Source organism: Tamandua tetradactyla, chromosome 22, assembly GCF_023851605.1.
Source record: "Tamandua tetradactyla isolate mTamTet1 chromosome 22, mTamTet1.pri, whole genome shotgun sequence".
NCBI classification, from domain to species: domain Eukaryota; kingdom Metazoa; phylum Chordata; class Mammalia; order Pilosa; family Myrmecophagidae; genus Tamandua; species Tamandua tetradactyla.
The window spans coordinates 23,232,357-23,251,874 of record NC_135348.1 but is presented as its reverse complement, the minus strand read 5'-3'; the positions used below and the strand labels follow the sequence as shown (position 1 = coordinate 23,251,874).

The window sequence follows — 19,518 nt, the reverse complement described above, 5'->3', positions numbered from 1 at the left end:
TTTAAAGCTTACTACAAAACCACAATGGTCAAAACAGCATGGTACTGGCACAAAGACAGAAGGACTGACCAGTGGAGTAGAATTGAGAGTGCAGAGACTGGTCACCAAATTTATGGACATTTGATCTTTGATAAGGACCCCAAATCCACTGAATTGGGACAGAATAGTTTTTTTCAATAAATGGGCATGGGGAACTGGATTTCAATAGCCAAAAGATTGAAAGAGGACCCCTACCTTACACCCTATAAAAAATTCATTCAAAATGTATCAAAGACCTAAATGTAAAAGCCAGTACCATAAAACTTCTTGAAACAAATGGAGGGAAACATCTTCAAGATCTAGTATGAGGAGGTAGCTTCTTAAACTTTACACCTAAAACACTAGCTGTGAAAGAAAAAATAGACAAATGGAAACTCCTTAAGATCAAGAGCTTCTGTGTCTCAGAGGACTTTGTTAAAAAGGTGAAGAAGCAGCAACTCAATGGGAGAAAATATTTGGAAACCACATATCAGACAAAAGCTTGATATCCTGTGTATGTAAAGAAATTATAGAGCTCACCAACAAAAGAACAAACAACCCAATTATACAATGGGCAGAAGAAATGAATTTTCACTTCTCTAAAAAGCAAATACAGACACTAAAAAGCACATGAAGAACTGCTCATCTTCATTGGCTATAAGGGAAATGCAGATTAAGATGGCAATGAGATGTCGCCTCACACCTATAAGAATGGCTGCTATTAAATAAACAGGACATTGTAAATATTGGAGAAGATGCGGAGAAATTGGAACACTTATTCACTGTTGGTGGGAATGTAAAATAGTTCAGCTGCTGTGAAAATCAGTTTGGTGATTCCTCAGAAAACTAAATATTGAGTTGCCCTATGACCCAGCAATGCCAACACTTGGTACATACCCAGAAGATTTGAGGGGAGTGACACAAACTGACATTTGCACACTGATGTTCATGGCGACTCTATTCACAATTGCCAAGAGATGGAAACAATCCAGGTGCCCATCAACAGACAAGTAGATAAACAAAATGTGGTATATACATAATGATGGAATATTATTATGCAGCATTTGGACAAAATTATATCCTGAAACATACGACAACATGGATGAAACTTGAGTACATATGCTGAGTGAAATGTCAGACACAAAAGGACAGATATTGTATGATTCCATTATTCTGTCTCTGATAAAGCCACCAGTGTTTTTGGAGCAACTAGAAAGAAAAATCTGGTTGAGGGCATGGTAGCCCATGACAAACTCTGGAAACTGTTCTCTAGCTGCTTGTTGAAGTGTGCTTTGAAAATTATTGCTTTTTTTCTTTCTTTCCAACTGAAAAACGGTTAAGCAAAACTATAGGCAGTTATAGTAATATTAGATAAATTGAATTCCTGAAATCAAGAATTTGAAAATATTTAGTAACATAGCTCACTACTATAGCAAAGTTGATATTTGTAATAACTTCTTACTTGCTATTTTGAGAAGGTCCTCAGTCTTGATAATTAATCAAATGGTATTTAAGATACTGCTTAATATTTGGAATTCAAGTAACCGATATCTGTATTTATAGCTTTTTTTCCTTCCTTGCTTTAAATTTAAATTGGTTTATGAAACATATTTTACAAACAGTCTTTATTATGATTGCTTAGATATGTTTTAATTTGCCTATGGATAAGCTAACTAAGAGATACATTTTAGATGTTTAAGATGTCCATATGTTAATTGTTAAAATATTTGTTTCTTCATATTTTCCTGAAATAAAATTGCTACAGGTCATTTCTATAGCAATGCAGATATTTTTAAGAATTTTCTATTTGATATTTTGAAATCATTCACAGTTTTGACAGTTGATCAAATGGCATCTAAGGTAGTGTTCAATACTCAGAATTTAAGAACTTTACTATCTGATTATGTAGATTTTTTCCTTGTTGCCTGAATTTTAAATTGTTTTATGAAACTTACTGTGCAAACACAGGCTTTACAATGATTATATGGATACTTTATTTAAATATGCCTATGGTTAAGCTAACTAAGATAGCCATTTTTGGTGGTTCTAAGTGTATTGTTTGTTTTCTTAAATTAAAAAATTTAAAAAAGAAGAATGAATGAATGAATGACAAGATCCACTATGAATATAGAGAAATATACATACTCTTATACACTATGGGTAAGAGAATACATTGGCATGGGCTTTCTAGAAAGTATGTTGGCATTAAATTCAAAATTCCTATTACTTAACTCAACAATTCCTCTTCTAACAAAGTATTTTAAGGAAAGAACAGGGCAAATATGCAAAGATTTACCTAAAAGATGCATATTGTATCATTCTTTAAAATATTGTAAACACTCTGCATATGCATGTACATCAATAACAGAATGACTAAGTATACTATATACTTCCATCCAGGGGATTACATGCAGACTTTTAAAATAATATAGAGCAGTGGTTTTCAAATCTTACTTTGGACATTTAGGTTTCTGAAGTGGTACCTCAAAAAGCACTGCAGAGGAATGGCTGGTCCTAGGCTGGGGGTTCTGGACTTCCTTTGCCTATTTTAACTAGAGAAGTCCTTTTGTCATATATAAATTAATGTTCTAAGAATTCACATGAAACAAGGGTTCCATCAATGTGCCTATACTTAGATCAATATCATTTTTGGTATGAGGAACCCCAAAATGTTCACAGTGTTGACAGGGCTACAGTTTCTTTTGGCAATAATGTCTCGATAATAATAAAAACTATAAATACAATTATTTTTTAAAGAAAGAAATAGATCACGTATGGCTCTCAGTAAACAGATGTTGGTGGCTTGGTTGGTAATAGTTTTTTTGGTCTGAATTGGCACATAAGAATTTAAACTGAGTGAATTTGGATAACAATCTGAATTGTCCGGTCTAGAACATCAGTACTTGCCATTCAAACCCTGTTTTGTCCCTCTCATAAAATTGATTCTGCAAACACTTCAAGGTAAAATGTGTACAGATATGAGATTCATTTGAATTTCATAAGCTCAGGTATTTATTACTTTCATTAATGATTCATTATAATCACAATCATTTTCCTCATCACTAACTGCATCAGACTTTAGGAAACAAATTGTATATCCTAAAGATGGGTTTTCAATTCCTTTATTTACAATAAGTACATACAAATAATAGTGAAAAATATTATGAGGAGAATTGCGACAGCACTTATCTGGAATACTTAGACAGACTTACCTAAATTGAACATTCCCTTCCTTGACTCAGGGCAGCTTCTCCCCAGCCCACCACCCTCCACCTCCCACACTACAAATAAACAAGATAATAAGGAAAACCACACAAGAAAAGAAAAAAGGAGAATCAGTTACATATTCAACAAGCCAGGGAACAAGAAAACCCAAATATGTTCCAGGTCTCCGGTTTCACCTTAAAGGCAAAGGACTGTATCTCCTTGTAAGGAGCTCTTCAAAGCTTAAATTCAGACTCTCCACTCAGGAGGTTACCAGCAACTGAAGAAAAACAGCCACTACCAGAAAAGCTCTTCTTTGTTTTCGTTCTTTGCAGTCCTTCAGGAAACTCTTGATAATGTGAAATGTTATTACTGCAAATGTTGGCCCAGGCAAGTTTACTCTAGAGTCTGACTATCACTGACTGTTCACAAAATAAAATCATTTTTAAAGCCTGTGAGGCTAGCCAAGTGCAAACCACAAATCAGAAAACCACCAAGGCAGGCCAGCCTCACTGCCAAAGTTTAATGTGATCTAATGGGAGGACAACAAGACGTGAGAATTTGATTTTACGATGCTCCATGTAACATTTGCCAATACAAAGGGGTTGGGCCCAACTTCTTGATCCTTAAGCAAACATTTGAAGTAATGTTTCGCTTTCTCATCTGTTTTAATTCTGTAGGGGGATTGAAAATGCCCTACTCATTTTTAAAGTGTGTCTGCTTTGGATGGTTACAGATTGCTTAATATCAAGTCTGTATAAGATGAAGATAGGCAGATGGGGAAGGGGCCAGGAAAATAGGATGAAGCTATTTTGTGGCAGCATATCAACTGGAGTGCAGTGCTCTTTTGCATTTGTGATTTATTCCATGGGTGGGAGGGCAGGAGGCAGGGCTAACTTAAGCAACGTTCTTTCACAAGTGTAAACTAACCCAAGCAAGAGAGTAAAATCTGGGCTGGATTAGGTTGCCCAGTCTTGCACCAACTGGGAATGGAACTCAAATGCTGCTCTGTTTCCAGCCAGTCATTAGAAAGAAAGAGCAAAATGAGAGTGAGAGTGAGAGAGAGAGAGAGAGAAAATGGCAGTGATGTGGCATCTCTTTGCACAGGACAATTGAAACTGAGAACCCTATTGATGGAAATGAAAAGGGTCAGTTAGGAAATTCCACATAAGGGCACATGAACAATGGAAAATAAATGAAACACACATTTCATGCAGTTTTTACTTTCTTTGCCAAGACAATGGGATGAGAATCAGATCTCTTTTCCTCTCTTTAGAGACTAATGCATTCCTAACAATGCCAAACTAATACTTACGTACTATTTTATAACAAAGTTGATCAAATGAGATTAATGAAAGCCATGGAGTCAAGTCTCTTAAAACACTTATTTGCTAAATGAAGTAAAACATATCCCAGGATTCAGGGAGACATGATTCGACTACGCACTTTTCATTTTAAAAACAAGAAACAAAGTAAGCCTCACTTAAATAAGAATGACACCAGGTAGCATCACTTGGTGCAGATATAGACGGCTACATCTCACACATGCACTGTGAGTCTTTCTGAAGGAAGAACGAGTGTTCAACAAGGCTGAGAGAGTGACAGTTGAAGCATCAGTTTAGTGAAGCTGGGATGCATTAATAAATAGGCCAAATACGTAATGATGCAACACAATAGGAGTTTATTTCTTGTGCAGATAACAGATCTGGTCATCCAGAGAGCAGGACAGCTTGTCATTCAGGAACCTAGGGTAATGAGGCTCTACCAATTTCTATTCATGGCCACCATGATCATGTGCATTACATCTGGCCAGAAGAAAGAAGGGAAATGGAAAATCACCCCTAGGTGGTTTTTATGAGTTTGGCCTAAAAGTGACATGGGTCATTTCTACTCATATTCTGTTGGTCAGGAAATGTAGCCTGGCTACAGACACAAGAATAGGATAATGGATTTGGGTACAGACCAGCAGCTCTATCACAGGTATCCTCATGCATTCAGTGTTTTGTAATGTATTACAGTCTACATATTTCCCTTGAATAGATACAAGGGGTTTAATGAAATTAAACCTCATAAAATGAACAGGCAACTTAAAAATATTCCTGCCAAGGAGTCACAACTTGAAGATGATATTAATAATGCAATCACAAGCCAAAAACAAGAAAACATCAGCAGTAAATCCTCTTGTATTCCTGCCTCTTTGTCAGCCATATTAAGAGGTTTAAAAAAATAATTATTAAATTAATTCTGGAAAGTAGTCATAAAATTTTCCAAAATTCACATTTGTTTGAAATGCATACTTATATTCATTATTGCTAATAACAAACCTCACTCTTAATTATATGCAGTGACCTGAAGCATTGGCTAATTAAAACATGAACATATAATTAGCAAAACATTTAAGTAACCATAAAATAAACATGAAGACAAACTTATAAATTTATCTATGGTTTAAAGTCATACTACACTCAGTCTAATATTTTAAAATATCACTAAATGATAGATATTTAGAAGCCTCTTTGTGGATTTCCTATTTAATAAAAAATTCAAAAAGCCACATACATTTAGGTTTTCCCCTACCATAAAAAATGTTCTTCTTGCCTCTGGCAGGAAGAGCCATGTTTTAATCCTGATTCAATCTTATGCGGGCAGCCATTTCTTGTAATCCTAATTCAAAACTGTAGGGCAGAAGTTTTTTTATTAGATTATCTCCATGGAGATGTGAAATACCCAATTGTTGGTGTGACCTTTTGATTAGAGAAGTGACTCCACTCATTCAAGGTAGGTCTTGATTAGTTTACTGGAATCCTTTAAAAGAGAAAATATTTTGGAGAGAGCCAGAGCCCACAGAGAGAGCAGATATAGACATGTGGAGAACAGGTCCTTCAGAGAACAGAAACATGCATGTTTGGAGATGCTTGGAGGCCAGCAGTCATCACCATGTACCTCCCTATGAGATGTTAAGCAAGCCAGAACCTGGAGAGAGCCGAGGTGAAGCCAAGATATGGAAAGGCACAGGAACAGAGGCTGAAAGTAATGGAGCCCAGGACCAAGGGACCAGCAGATGCCACTTGCCTTTCTAACTGACAAAAGTGTTCCAAATGGTATCAGCCTTTCTTAAGGGAAGGGAACCTCTTAGTGGTGCCTTAATTTGGACATTCTCTCAGCCTTAGAACTTTATACTTGTAACTTACTAAATTCCCTTTTAAAAAGTCACTGCATTTCAGGTATATTAAATTCTGGCAGCTTAACAAACTAATACACTGCCATTAAAAAAAATGGCAAAGTAATAACACGTGAATCAACCTGGCAACAAATAAAAGTGCTTTCCCTTGTCAACACAGAAAAAAATTGCCCAAGTTTTAAGAAACAGGAATTAAAATATGTTATACGATATTGGGGGTTTAATTTATAGATGGATGAAATTATAGGTGTTTCTAAAATATTTCAACTTATATTTCTTAGATCCTGTTTGATAGTTAAATGTACAATGGTGTGTGTGTGTGTGCATGCACACAAAAATATATGTATGCATGCAGCACAAAATATATATATGTATACACATACTACATACTGGAGAATGCTTATTCTCAACAGAACAGTCATTCAACCAATATTCATTAAATACCTTCTTCCTACCCTCGTGGATTGTTTTGCACAGCATCAACAGTAAATTTAGCAAGACAATATTTTAAGAGAAAATTGTGCATTTGCTGATGGAGCAGCTGGAATTTTTTAAAAGTTTTTAGCATAAGTTTACTGAGTTAGGACAATGTCCTTGATCCATACCTCAGTTTGTCAGGATGCTAAAACAAGTACTACAAAATGGGTTGTTTAACAACAATAGGTATTTATTGGCTCAGGGGTTCTGAAGCTAGAATTGGGATTTTATAGCATTTTATCCATTTCTTATTTCAGCTTATTTGCTGCAGCTTGCCTAAGAATCATGGACTATGCTGGATTGAATTATGTACCCCAATTTAGACATGTTCTTAAATCTTAATCTATTCCTGTGGGTGTGAACCAAGGGTAAATAGGATTTCTTAAAGATGTTATTTTAGTTAAGGTGTGACCCAGCTGAACAAGGTTGAACCTAAATTGGGGTACATAATTCAATCCAGGATAGTCCATAATTCCTAGGCAAGCAACAGCAAATAAGCTGAAATAAGAAATGGATAAAATGCCATAAAATACCATTGATGCAGTTAATATTATAAAAAATTGACCTTTAACACATAGAAGCATCTTTACAATATTTTGTAGCAAAATATGGAGCAACTATGGAAATATTTTCTCATCTTCCTGTTACTTGAAGGACAAACTCATACACACACATACATGCATTCTACTTCCAAGGTAAAAGTAATGTTTTCACAATGAATAAGAAAATAATTGTTTTTTGGCAGAAACTCAAGCAATGGTAAAAGCATTTTGAAAACATATTTAAAAGTATTTTCATCACTGCTCTAGTTTGCTAACTGCCAGAATGCGATATACCAGAAAAAGAACGACTTTTAAAAAGGGGAAGTTATTAAGTTGCTAGTTTACAGTTCTAAGCAAATGAAAATGTCCAAATTAAAACAAGGTTATAAAAATGTCCAATCTAAGGCATCAGGAAAAGATACCTTGGTTCAAGAAGGCTGATGACGTTCAGGGTTTCTCATCTGGAAAGGCACATGGTGAACATGAGGATGTCCGCTAGCTTTCTCTCCACCTTCTTGTTTCATGAAGCTCCCCCGGGGTGTTTTCGCTCTTCATCTTCAAAGGTCTCTGGCTGCGTGGGCTCTCATGGTTCTCTTGGCTCTGAAGCTTCCTCCAAGATGTTTCCTCTTTTAAGGGATTCCAGTAAATTAATCAAGACCCATCTGAAATGGGTGAAGTCATATCTCCCTCTAATCAAAGGTTGATATCCACAACTGGGCATAGCACATCTCCATGGAGATAATCTAATCAAGTTCCCAACCTACAGTGCAGAGCTGAATAAGGATTGAAAGAAACGGCTGCCTCCACAAGATGGATCAGGATTGGAACATGGCTTTCCTAGGGTACATCATCCTTTCCAACTGGCACAATCACTGTGTGATATTTTTACAAATAATTATAATAAAACTACCAGTATAAAATTTTCGTAACTGGACACTTAAATTTAAAAATAGAATATTTAAGCTGTTAATAATTTATCAGAGAATTTAATGGTTTGGAATCTAAATGGTAAAACATATAAGATACAGTAATTTCAAATTTGTTTGTAAGAACAATTGGTTGGTATCTGAGATGGAAATTTATTACCCAATTTCAATAAAAGTCTCTGCAAAATTAAATGATGGGATTGGGAAATTAGTATAATGATTTAAGTATGTCCAGCCAATGATGGGTTTCTTTCATTTGGATCTGCAAATATTTATGAAGCATCTTGGTAAGGTGAGATAGTCCAAAATTCAAGAATTGAGCCAGATCTTGGATTCAAACATTACAAAGTTTTAAATCAATATTTAAAAGAAATAATAAGCATTTAAAATCACATAACTCTCATTAATGAGAGCAAAAATTCTTTTGATACCATTAATAAAGTAAAATAAATAATCATTTAAATATTATTTATCTCATCTTATTTAAACTTTTGTTAACTTATATTCTATATATGTTTTAAAATGTGCATAATAGGTCAAGTAATATATGTCTCTTGGAACTCTTACAGTCCCATAAATCAAGCCCAGACTAAGCAGCTATAGAATGGGAGACCACATGGAAGAGAGCTGAGGTGCTCTAATTACCTGCTAAATATGCCCTGAAGTATAGTCACTTAGGCTATGTTCAGCTGATATCAGATGCATGTGGGAGCCCAACTAAGAGCAGAAGAACCACCCAACTGAGCTCATACAAAATTCAAACCCTAGAATGATGAGCTAAATAAATGGTTATTGTGTTTTAGACTTAAGTTTTGGGGTGGATTGCTAAGCAGCATTATTGTGGCAATAGATAGCAGTACAACCATCTACTAGGCATAACAAAACAAAGAATGTAGTCATTCCAACCCTTGAAGGACTAAGTCTTGTACAATTTTTTTTTAATCTAGGCCCCAATATGGCAAATATACTCAACTTTATTTCTTTACCCCTTTGGAGAAATGGAGTTTATAGTTTTCATCAGATTCTCAAAGCAGGTGGTCTCCCACCAAAAAGGTAATGCAGTGTAGACATAGAAAAAAAACATTGATATGGTTATAAAATTAAAATATTATGCTTCAGATCCAATAATACAGGCATATGCCAGGTAGTATGGGCAATATAAAGAAGAAAATTTTTAAATCCCCTGAAGAATTCTAAGGTTTCCTCAAATAAATTATTTTTCCCAAGAAGGAGAAGGAGCTCCACAGACAGAAAGAGCCTTTCAACCAGAGGGATAGTAAGTACACCGACACAGAAATGTTAAAGTGCCTGGTTTATTTAAGAAAAAGTATTTATTATGGCTGTAGAGTTAAATACACAGTAAGGTACGGAAGATAAAACTATAAAGGATTGAGGTCAAAATGTTAAGGGCTTGAATTTCTTGCTAGGGACCTTGAATTTTAAAACTGTAAGCATTTGCCCTTAAAAGTTTTTGCACAAGGCAAAAGCGTAAGAATTGCATTTTAGAAGAAGTCTCTGGTGGCAGGGAACAGAAGAGCTTGCTTGGAGAAAAGACTAGTGAAAACTGGCAATGACATAAACATAAAATGATGAGCGTCTGCATTGAGGCAGAAATAAGGATATAGAAAAGAGAAGTTAGAAGATAAAATCATCAGGATCTATTGACTGATTAGGTAAAGAGATGAGAAAACAATCTGAGAGGACCTTTATTGGTTGCACAACAGGGATGATGATAAAATTCACTGAGAGGGGAATACCAGAGGATGTATTTAAGAAGACATTTTTTTAAATCCCACATTGGGCATCTCTGATTACAGATGTGTGCAGCAAGCCCAGAGCTCACAAAAATAATGAGGTTGAAGATTTGGGACTTATAGACACTAAAGATGAGGAATTTGAGAAATCTACTTGATAGAGGTACATCCTATAAGAGAAATTAGGATTATACATATGTTCTAACCATGGAAGCATTGAGGTCACCTTAGGGAATACATACCTCCATCAAAGGATGGTTAAAGAACTACTGACTTTTCCTCAGTACCTGGAGCAGCAGTGGTTGCTGGCTAAATCCTATGAGCCAAGACTCTACAACTTTGACTGTAAATTCTGATGAGCCTCCATTCAATGCCATCTGACATCCTGCACACATTACTTACAGACCAGTTCCACACAAATACATGCCACTTGAACCAACACTTCCTGACAGCAGGAAGCATAATAGTGGAGAGACTAAGAAATCCCCTCCGAAGATACCCAAAGAGGGTCAACTACCACCAGTGACAGTCAAGACACCTAATTTGTAAGTTACGGGCATAAAGTCCATGGGAATGTGAGGTCAACCAGAAGGCTGGGGGAAAATCAGAGGTCATAAATGGCAGCCTGGCAGTTGGACTAAGCCAACATTGTGTTTGGCCTACAGAATGTTCTTAAAAACCCATTTACCCACCAACATTGAAAAATTAGGAGATTTTACCCCATGAAATCAATTTCCAGCTTCTCTTGAAAAATGAGAAGAACTTGAACTCAGGGCTTATGTTGCCATGGGGCAATTATTGGAGGGAGCTGAGAAGCAGTGCTAACTTTAGAATCTCCAAGAGTCCTCCAATTACCCACCAGTCTCGTTGTCCTCAATAATTTTATTTACCTGCCTCCTCCCTGTAGACATCTGAATTTGTGACCCCCAAAGACAGAATCAGAGAAGACATCTGAGAAAGAAGCCCTGAAGAATTTGCCTCCTACTATAGTTGCTTATGAGTCAGTAACTTTCTCCCACTAAAAGGAACCTCTTTGAGATCAGACTCTGTGCTTCGTTTATCTTCTGATTCCCACAGTACCCTGCACGGGGCTCTGCACATAGCAGGCAACCCCTAAGCGTTTTCTGAAGTTTTTATTGCTTAAGATAGGGGTGACGATTTGTATATATTTTATTGTTTGGAAATCTGAATTGGATGTTAATTTACCCAAATGCACATTCACAGTTCATTCCTCCCATTTACTATTATCACCTTAAACCTTTACTCCGATCAGAACAATAAAACAGCCCATTTCACATTTGAATTGCCCTAAAATCAGAAAGTCCTGTGAATAACAAGTTTGACCATCCAGAGTTAAGTAACACAGGGAGTTCTGCGGCATGTAAAAAACATTATGGAGTCTTAAAAATGTGAAAGGGAATTTTCTTTTCACAGGAAAAAGTTTTGAGTTGATGATTAGTTCATTGGGCTATTCTTTAATTTTTCCCCAGCACTCCTTCACTTAGAAAGAAAGCAGGAGGGCTAAGATTATGAAGTTTTGACTACAAGAGCCACTAGGGAGGAAACAAGGGGAAAAACTTCTATTCTAAGTAAGGAGAAAAAGATTACTCTAACACCGTAATTAGAATTTGTTGTATCAGAATCTGTCAAAGTTTCATTGACTTTTGGCAATCAATTCTTATTGCAATTTAGAAATAAAAACTTATCATATTATTAAGATCATAGAAATGGCAGAACTACCTATGTGCAGCAACCCTCAATCCCATGGCATTGCTATAGTGTTATTTTAATTTTCTCACCTCTCTCCTACTAACTGAAGAAAGCAAGAAATGAACTCAAACTAGAAATAATATAGGGCAAGTCAGATCTGAAAGTTAGATATCAATAATAAAATTTGCAGACTAGGGTTTCCTCCCACATTCAATAGTCCCCCCAAACCAGAAGTGATCAAATAAATTTTGTTTAATCACATTAGATCATAATCACAGAAAGCCAGATACCTACCTACTTTCCCTGCTAGGCTAAGGAAGTCAATAAACTGGCTAAATAAAATGGAGTCGTGTCAGACTTTTTAAAAAATCTTCTTTAATGGTTAATAATAATGTACACTCAAGATTAAAGTCAATTTCCCCAAAACTTCATCAAACGAAGAACCAGGAGTTAGCTGTGCCAAACAAATGGGATTTTTCTTTTTAAAAGTAAGAGAGAGAGAGAGAGCACAGATTTTAATGAGCTTCCTTATTCAGCTTGACTAAATCGGAGTTTTAGAGAAAGTAACCTAGTAAAACTTCAGAAATGTGAAGTTCAAGTTCAACTAATGAAGGAACAAAGACTTTAATTTTAGCTGAATGGTCCTCCCATTTCTGTGTCAGCTTCGCATTCTATTAGATCCTCCAGAACAAAAGGCTCAGACCCTCCCACTGGGAATCTTTAGCTGGAGCTCTGGGCACTATTGTTGATTTCATCCTAAAGGGCTTGGGAACACATTTTATAAACATGAAAATAGAGAGCAAATATGTGTGAGAAACATGCAGTGAAAGAAGGTCAATGGAAATAGCTCACATGCTGCCAAAGCCTCCTCACTGGACTTCTTTTTAAATGATGTAGGTAGATGCATTTCTGGTCAATGTGTTTAGTGAAGACAGAGGTTTGAAAATGATGTTCATTTGTCTCTTTCCTTACATGTGAAAATAATCACAATTTCTCAGAGAAGAATCTCCTGCTGGGTTACCCACTGCTGAGCCCATCCTCTCATACAACCAAATACCTTATTTTCAGCCTGTGACTCAAAGATGCTTCCTTTGGGCTAATCAGCATTGGCTTCATGTGTGGAAATTCTCCTTCCTAGGGTTATTCAGTGTGAGTGAAACACTGGACTGCCATTACACTCGAACATCATTTCTCCTCTTCCACCTAGATTTGGCATAGCTGAGCAAGGAATCAGAATTAGAAAGCCAGGTACCTACTTACCAAATGGCTGTTATTTCATGGTGTCTTCAATGTTGTTTTCCTTTTAAATAAAAATGAAATAATGAATGACATGATAACACCACAATGGATTTTACATATGCTACAATAGGAAAGAAAAGACATTATTTCTTAACTTTCCAATATATGTAAAACACATTTTGTGCTGGAACAAACACTTGAAAATGTATTATATTCACAAATAGTATCTAAGCAGAACAATTACTTATGCAACAGTGACAGAAGAGAAGTCATTCATTGACAGAGGGCTTCCAAAAATTGATGTTAAGCCAAACATTTTTCAGGTTAAGTCAAGGAATAAAATTAGCCTTGTACAAATTCTGTCCCTAGATCAAAAGATGAGAATCATCAAGCTTTAGTATCCAGATCTTTCCAACTAATCATGTGTATAATTCAGCCTAAAAGTCACTATTACGCTTGCATGAAATCTCTAATTTGCAACAGAAAATATCCTCAGGATGTCAGAATTCCAAGATTGAGTTCCTCATGATCTGTGGTGGTTATGAGAAACTAAAATTCTACCACCAACTATAAAGTTGACAGTAGACCAGAAACCCTCAGTCATCAAGCATTCAATGACTATAAACCAGCTACGAAAGATACACCCAATATACAACAAAAGTCTGGCTCTGTTCAGTCATCTGTTCAGTACTCAGCACCGTGCAGGGAACTGGGGTGTAAGCAAAATAAACATGTCACTCTTCTCATGGAGAGGAAAAAGGACCTTGCTTTCTAGTACTGGACTTTCCGAAGTATACCTGATAGTGATCCCCAGATTTTAAAAAGTGCTATCACTGTTGCTGTGAGAATCAGAAAATTCTCATTTACAGCCTTTGGCACTGAGCTAATCCTAACAGACACCACTGTCATCACAACCACCACTGTCACCACCATCATCATCTTCAGCATCACCACTTAGAGGCCTACATACCTATTCTATAGATTCTATTTATTATATCCATAGAGCATATGTTAATATCACCCAAATGGCACCAGCAGAGACTTGGCCAGAGAACGTATATGCATATATTGAATAACTAATGGATTAGGTATTTTAGAAATTGCAACAAGGCTGGCAAATGCAGATGGGCTGGGGCTGTATGAAAATGTAATGAAAATCTAATAAAACATTTAAGCAAACTCACACAACTGTGGACAGATGGGAGGCATTATGTAATATAGGTCATTGCTACAGCAACCTCTTAATCCCACCCCCATCCCCCCCCCTCGGTCTGGCTGCTGCTGCTGGGCCAAGGTTGAGTGTAAAGGGCCTCTGTGCGTTTTCTTCTCCGTCAGTATTCACAAAGCTCATTTTCAATCTCTTTCAAATTAGCTATTATAATAGACTACTTCTGACCCACGCCCACAGAAATGATGCACAAAATGCCCCCCAAAAATCTTCAACCCGGGACCCAAGGTCTCACTGCTTATATTTGTTTGTTTTTGGAAAACATAATATTTCCATGAATATACTTTGTAACTTGCCAGAAGATGTAGTCTTTGACAAATGCCCTGGATAGTAATGTTTGAGATGGGTTCCTCAGTGTAAACTTGGGGAGTTATTTCCGCAGCGGTCAACCAACCAGCCGCACAAAACACCAAACATGGGAAGGCACAGGTTGGAATCTTTGAAGAGCCGTGGTCACCAGACCATGTGAATAACTTGAAGCTAATATTCAGAAATATTCATTTTTAAAGAGCCTTTAAATATATGTGTGGGTGTACAAATTTTTACTAAATTCCAGAGTAGTGTTAGAATTTCCTCTTTCCATCTGTTAGCTAGTCTTCAAACTGATATTCTGGAATATCAGTTTCCCTAATGGAAACTCTATCTCCTGTGGTATTTTATTACACATTTAAGCTCCATAAATATAGGGTAGAAGAGAGAAGGTGCATATTCTTCCGAGGCATCTGAGTGAAATTTTATCAAAGAGAACTTAGGAAAGTGTGTCTCAGAAATGGAACATTTAAACGAGCTTTAGAATCAGCCATGTTTGTATTGAAAACCCAGCCATGGCAACTTTTTTTGGTCATGTGACTTACCGCAGGTTCTTTAACCTTTATTACTCAATTTCCTCATCTGTAAAATGGAGATAATACTAGTATCTTCTAAAACTGTTATGAGGTTTAAATGAGTGACGTGTTTAAAGTACCTGGCACTTTGTAAGAACATTACGAATTATTTTTACTGTTGTATTTCAAACCAAAATGCAAAAAAAAAAACCATCTAAAAAAATTATTGTTCAACTATCAGAATCCTGAGTCCAAGCAGTAATGCCAGCAAAAATCAATCTACTTAAAATGTTAAGTAAATGTACCACGAGTCAGTTCCAAAAAATTTTTCATTAGAAGTGGCGTCATTTGTCACACACTTACGATCAACTCTCTTAAACTCTTTTGGCCCATCGATGCCAAAGAATTGCTAAAATGAAGACTATCACTGAAGAAAAGTCTTCCTAGTCTTCCAAAACCTAAGAATAAGAGCCGCAACGTAGAGTTTGGCGGTCATATTCATTGGTTTGAAAGATGGTTTCCCAAAGATTCAGGATATATAGACTGTCACAGGTTGTCATAGATTGTCATTGGTTGAAATGTGAAGATTGTATTTTGATTCATAGAATATTTTATTATAAAACTGTTCATACATATCCAAAATTGTAGAAAATATTATAAAGAATATGGCAATGAACACTAGGTATACCCATCATCCGGCTTACAGAAGAAAACATGACGAAGACAATAGGCCGCCATGGCAGAAGGCACTGTTCTTTATAGAAGGGTAAGATAATGGGTAATTGGAGCTGTAGGGATACAGACTGTGCAACAAGACTGTATACAAAAACTCAGAAATGGACAGCACAATACTACCTAATTGTATTGTAATTAGGTTAAAACACTGAATGAAGCTGCATCTGAGGTACAGTTTTTTTTTCTTCTTTTTTTCTTTTTTCTTTTTTTTTATTTTTTTCTCTCTATTATCATTTTATTTCTTTTTCTGTTGTCTTTCTATTTCTTTTTCTGAATCGATGCAAATGTACTAAGAAACGATGAATATGCATCTATGTGATGATATTAAGAATTACTGATTGTATATGTAGAATGGAATGATTTCTAAATGTTGTGTTAGGTAATTTTTTTAATAAATAAATAAATAAATAAATAAATAAAAAAGAAGAGAACTTGTAAGGTCCCCATGGAGCATAGCACATAGTATTTTCTGTAAATGATGCCCCTGGAATTGAACTATGCAGTGAACCTCGATACAATTGAAGAACTCCAGTAAATACTTTCCTATGTCATTCAAGCTCTATTATTCTGAATTTGGGGCTTATTATTCCCAAGTCCATTTCTATTTTTTAACTATAAATGTATCTATTTGTATAGATTTCCTGCCTTTTCGAACTTTATATGAATACTATCATTCTTTATGACTCCTGCGACTTGCTTTTTAATAACTCAACATTATGCTTCTAAGATATATTCACATTGATCTCTTAGCTCTAGTTCATTCATTTTAATTGTTGGAGAGTATTTCATTATACAAATATATAATTTTATTTATTTACCCATTCTTCTTTTGAAGAACACTCAGGATTTTTTCCCCAGCTATTTCTGGATGAGAGCATGATATTTGCTATTATTCATGTCTGGTCTTGTGTTGAATGCATTGGTGAGCATTTATCTATTCCAACTTCCTTCTTTGTGCCTTCTATACATCAGACTCTTAAAAGCTAAACACTGTATTGATCAAACTCCCTTAAAACAAAAGATCCACATATGATTTAGGCCTGGCCAATCAAAAGCAATCACTTAAGGTTTTCAGTATGGAAGTGAGATGGTTGCTACACATCTGCCATTTCTGAGGTTGCTATACCTAAGTATGGTCATAGAGGTATTTGATTTTTCTGCACAGTGATGGCAGAAGTCCAAATATCCAGTTGCTTTTGGAATTTTGAGAGGCAAGCCATAGTGCATCCATTTTGTCAGTGTGGATCATTGCAGACCTGCAGTGGGTCTGCAACTGGCAGCAGTAACAACCGCTTCGTGATGATGTAGCGGTATCCTAATTGTGGCAGTTTCCTGCTTATGGCAGTCGATGGTATGATTTTATGACTGGCAGCCTACCTGATGATAAAAAATATGCCCTCAGTAGTCCATTCTGTAGAGTAGCTTTAGATGTCATACCAAAAGCTCTGTGTAGAATCTATTTTTTCATCCTCCTACTGATTTCATTTAATACCCTATAATTAGAGAGGGGTTTACCATGAAGCTATGAAGCTTAAGTTTCAGACATCCTCATTGCCTGGGTCCGTGCCCGATCATATGTTTCTATAAAAATGGCAAAAATTAGATATTTGAGCTGTTCTAAGTTAAGGCTACCATCTCTTTCTACTTCATTTATTTCCAGTGTTGTTGAAGTGGCCTCAGGCATTTGGGGGATCCAGTTAATGAGAAATTGAGTTTGTTATCTGTTTAGATTGGGTTAAGAGACATATTTTTGTGGTTCATAATCATGCCACATGCCCACCTGTGTGGATTGCCCTAGCTTCCTGACCTGAGGGAACAAATCGAGAAGTCACATTGCAGTCTGAAGGTATGCTACACACTAGCACCAGAAGAATGGGTAGTGAGGAGAAACAAAGTTTAAAACTGACAGAAATAGGAGCTAAACTGTGGGAAACTCTTTCAAATTATATAGCTTGTACAAACAGAATTTTGTCAGAGGTTTCCCCAATTTTGACAACGATTCTAAAAATTTACATGGCATTATCAGTAATTAGTTGTAAAAACGAAAGGAATTTTCTAATCTATCAATAATAAAAAAACAAGTTTTTGTTACCCCGAACAAAGGAAAGACTGGATTATCTTTATATTCACTCTATAAAAATGATACTACAAAATCCTGATCATATAATGAGACAGTCAAAGGTGCATGAGGCAAAAAAAAAAAAATGTAAGAACAATATTATAGAGGTATATCAAACAGGTGATTAATGAAAATACTATACTACTTTCCTGGATTTCTTTTTGTTTGTGGTAAATGTTAGGTTTTTTTAATTTAAAATTTGTCATAATTTTTTTTCTCATTTTAAATGAATTTTGAATTTCATACCTAATTTTGTACTTGCAATTTTGTATTACTTTTTTTAAAGAATGCCCCCAAATGTGTATTATCTTCATGTACCTCACCCCCAAACTAGATCTGTCTCTCTCTGTAATACATCAGTCGCTTAAACTAACTAAAGTGGATTCTGTTTTCTGCAACTGAATTCAAAATTATGATGTAATTAGTATCAGGCATACTTGTGTGCAACAGACTTTCAAAGAAATGGAACTCTAGATTGGTTATCTCACCTGGGTGGATTTGAAAGCAGTTAGAATCCCATTAGCAACATGATAATCTGTATTTAACTCAAAGTGAGGTACCTATCCAGTGGCAAATTTTGGCAGACCAACCAACCAGTTGCTGCACAAACCTTTATGATGAGAATGAGGAATAAAAACAATGTGGAATGAGTTAGCTAACTCATTCAATTAGTTAGTTAGCTAACTCATTCAATGCAGCTAACTCATAACTGCATTGGAGAATCTAAATGAAGAAAACAGCAAGCTCCAGATTTTACATTTTTATCTCAGTGCACAGAGGACCAGAGAACTTTTATAATTATTCTAAAATATGGTTCTCAAACTTCAGCAAGCATAAGAATTCACTGAAGGATTTGTCGGATCCCTACCCCCAGAGTTCCTGCTTCAGTAGATCAAAGGTGGGATCTGAGATTATGCATTACCAACAGGTTCACAGGTGATGCTAATGTCATTTGCCCAGGGACCAACCTTTAGAATCACTGCCCTAAATGAATGCCTTATCTCTGGTATGTGCAGTGAAGATGTAACTAAAAATTAGATGCAGTGGTTGCTGATGTGCAACATAAGTTAAATTCACAGCTCCACCTGGTTTCTTATGTGAAAATTAGCATATGAATTGGAATGGGGATATATGATTGACTTTTAGATAACTCTGAGGGCCTGAACATCCAAGACCCACTGACTCCTCCTTTCTGGCAAATATAACCCTCCCCTACTTCTGTCAGATCAATCTTCCAAAGCTTAAGGACCTGATGTGATTGCACCTTCAGTAATTACCTTTGCAAGAAGATGCAATATTCCTTGTGATCTACCCTCCCAGCCCTCATGCACTCCAGACGTAGAATCAGATTTCAGCAGACCCCAGGATTCAAGTACAAAATCTGACTGAGGAAGAGAAACTTAAAGAGTTTTCTAATTTATATAAGTAGAATTATGGCAATTATTATGGGTGTGTTAATTCGGGCCGGATTTATCAATACATGTGCACTTACTAGAGAGTCTGGATTCAGTGTCCCAGTTCACCTAGATGAAAGTAGTCTAAAATGTTTGCTTAGTTAATT

The 19,518-nt window shown here is 36.0% G+C and overlaps 1 protein-coding gene across 15 annotated transcripts in view; it reads right to left on the bottom strand.

The window, feature by feature from the left end:
* LOC143666273 (uncharacterized) overlaps positions 1-19,518 on the bottom strand; it is a 139,010-nt gene that overhangs the window by 110,450 nt on the left and 9,042 nt on the right. For 5 of the 15 annotated variants that reach the window (XR_013167484.1, XR_013167490.1, XR_013167496.1 and 2 more), the window contains exon 2: positions 13,073-13,112. The exons of the other annotated variants lie outside the window; for them this stretch is intronic. The gene's annotated coding sequence lies outside the window, so the exon portion shown is untranslated. The remainder of the gene's footprint in view (positions 1-13,072; positions 13,113-19,518) is intronic. 15 annotated transcript variants of the gene reach the window in all.